Consider the following 3,365-nt stretch of genomic DNA (forward strand, 5'->3'; position numbering starts at 1 on the left):
GATGTGTTTTATTTGGAAATCTACCGGATCCTTTGTGCATTTAACTTCCTGTTTGGTGCGATCTCATTGATGGGTTTTGACCAGATTTTGACCAAAGAGGAACTAAAAAAAAAACTATTTAAATACACAACCAGAATAAATGCAGAAACTGATTGAAATTATTGATTTTCCCACTAAAAGTTAGAGAAATCTCAGCCATGTTTATACCAAAACGTTACAGTTTCACATTATCTTGAAAAATCTTTGCAAGAAACCAACAAGCAAGTGAATATGTACATTCCCTGAGTAAATATTCTGGCAACAAACTATACATTTCTCACTAGAAATGTAATCAAAACTCATTTTAATGCAAAAACAAACTCAAGTCATTAATCTTTCCACAAAAAAATGAGCGAATGTCGGACATATATATATATTTTTTTTTTTGACTAGGACGTAAAACAATAGAAAGCGTATAGGCAGAAGAAATGTAACAGTACCACAAACAAATGGCCATTAATGTACCTCCACTACGTTTTGCAGTGTGGACCAAAGTAGTGGAGGTACATTTTCCCATGAGACTGGGTTGCTCAAGACCATGGTCTCGGATTTGGAGGCACTGACCCTCATCCTGGCCGCTTCACACTCGGCTGCAAACCGCTCCAGTAAGAGCTGTAGATCACGCCCTGATGAAGCAAACAGAACAACATCATCTGCGAATAAAAGAGATTCAATCCTAAGGCCACCAAGGCAGATCCCCTCAACACCTTGGCTGCGCCAAGAAATTCTGTCAATAAACGTTATGAACAGAATCAGTGACAAAGGGCAACCTTGGCAGAGTCCAACCCTCACCACAAACAAGTTCGACTTACTGCTGGCAATGTGGACCAGGCTCTGACACCGGTCATACAGAGACCTAACAGCCCCTATTAAAGGGCCCGTTACTCCATACTCCCGGAGCACCCCCCACAGGACCCCCCTCCAGGGACTAGGTTGAATGCTTTCTCCAGATCCACAAAACAAATGTAGACTGGTTGGGCAAACTCCCATTCACCCTCCAGAATCCTGCTGAGGATATAGCTTCAGTTGAAAGATCATTTTCCAAGCTGAAAATCATCAAAACTAAACTGAGAAGCCTGTGTGGAGAAGAAAGGCTCTCTGACCTTCATCTGCTTGCCATTGAAAAAGACATTGAGGTAAACCACAGCAAGGTCATCAACATCTTTAAAGACATGGCACCAAGGAGGATGCTGCTTTAAAGTAGTACGCTTTAGTCTATTCTGTTGGTGGTGTGACTTTTTTTCCATTGAAAACTCACGTTTAGAGAATGTTACAAATAAAAGTCAAATTTAATTCAACATGCGTGTNGAGGCATTTTTTTTCCTGGTTCGTTCGAAACACGCCCCATAATCACAGCTCTATGGAGCAGCATCAGACTCATAGAATTGAGTCGGACTACGTCAGGCTAGTAACTCCTCCCTATTGGCTCTATTTTTAGAAAATATGGGATTTCCATGCTATGAAGACAAATGTATATGTCACAGAAGAAAAGTGACTCCATTTATCTTCAGTGTCTGCTTTTATGCTTGGAAGACTTGAAGGCCTGGAGGTCCCTAAATTATCTCAATGTAGAGAAAAAAAAAACAGGTGGAGGTTTTTGGTAGTTCAAGTGAAGTCTTCCTGACTGATATTGGATTTTCGGCCCAATATTTCAAGACCATTATTACAAATTATGGGTTAAAACAGATACTAGCCTGAAGTTTGAATCTAACAATAGAGCTGTTTAAAATGCAGCTCCTTTTACTTGAGGCAGCTCGCAAAGGTTAGACCTTCATGTCAGCATTTTGAAACAGTTGACACCAAAAGTTCCATAGCCCACAGCTCTGAAACTGTTACAGCTAGAGGTCTAAAATGTTTTGTATTTGTGGTTGACATGATGTAGAACAAATACAATGAAACCTGCTTTTTCTCAAGAATGCCATTATTACAGCTGTTCAAAAAAAGACCTATCATTTTGAGAATTAAAAAACAACTTTGAGTCATGTTTGAACTGTTGCATGTTGGTCTGTGTTCTACTCACCCAATATATAGGAATATTAGGAAACTAGAGGGTGTTGGCTTTCAAATAATGTATTGCACATGTAATCTGGGCTTACAGTTCCTAAGTTATTTGCTTTATCATTTGGGTATGCAAAATACCTCTTAACATCCATCCAAAATGAGGATGACGTTAAGAGGTTAAAGCTCCTAATGGTCTTTCCCCACCATATCTGTCTGAGCTGCTTCATTCCTACACACCCTCTTGCTCCTTTATATCAGCTGACCAGTTATTAAGGGTGTTGGCCTTGAAGACGAGGAGCACCCACTGACGGGCCTTGGAGATAAGTAGCGCCCACTTAGAGGCCATGGAAGGAAACCCTCACAGAGCGGTTTCACAGCATCATCCATCAGGGGGCTCAGGAGTCTCTGCGCGAGGGTCTCTGGATGACACAGAGCGTGCTCTGGCATCTCTGGAGAGGGATCACTAAGAGGATCTGACTGAGAAGGAAAAAAAAGTCCTAAGGGGTTTGACTGTGGGGCTAGAACACTGAGAGGAGCTGACTGAAGAAAAGGGAGGACTTGCCTGCTAAAGGGCAATGGCTCGGGAGTGGCCAGCTAAAAGGCTCTGGCTTAGGGGATGGCCCGCTAAAGGTCTGTGGCTTGGGGGCTAACCTGCTAAAGGGCTCTGGCTCTGGAACTTTCCCACTGAAGGGCTCTGGCTCGGAAAAGGCTGGCTGGCTAGGAGATGACTGAGGTGGAAAGAAAGGGAAAAAGTCTTCACTCTCCCCATTAAGAAATTCCCATCATTGGGACTTCGTGCGACGAGGAACTCTAACTGCTGGGGTCATTGTGTTGGGAACTGGCTTAAGTGGTTAAACTCATTGAGCAAGCTGTTGGTCAAGGACTGACTTGGCTTCGCAGTGGACTAGGGCTGGCAGAAGGCTGACCCATCAGAGAGGGAGTGATGGCATACGACTGACCCATTGGGGAGGAGTTGGTGGTGGCATCAGACTGACCCATCAGGAAGGAAATGGTGGTGGAATCAGACTGACCCGTTGAGGAGAAGGTGGTGGCGTAAGGCTGACCTGCTGGAGAAGTGACATGTGTTCACCCTCGTCTTCTTTAGAAGCCTTGTTCCAGTGTGTACTGGAATGTAGGGAGTTGAAGCAGGATTGATAACCCTAGCCCTTTCTACTACAGACAAGGAAAAACATGTCCTTATTGTGTTCAATGTTCTCACATCCTCCTTCTGGTGTGAACGGAAAAGAGTTGTCTGAAATGTTTATCTGGTTATTTATGAATTGAGCTACAGTTGTGGTCAAAAGTGTACCTACACTTGTAAAAAA

Source organism: Cyprinodon variegatus, unplaced genomic scaffold (genome assembly GCF_000732505.1).
Source record: "Cyprinodon variegatus isolate N-32 unplaced genomic scaffold, C_variegatus-1.0 Scaffold1334, whole genome shotgun sequence".
NCBI lineage: Eukaryota > Metazoa > Chordata > Actinopteri > Cyprinodontiformes > Cyprinodontidae > Cyprinodon > Cyprinodon variegatus.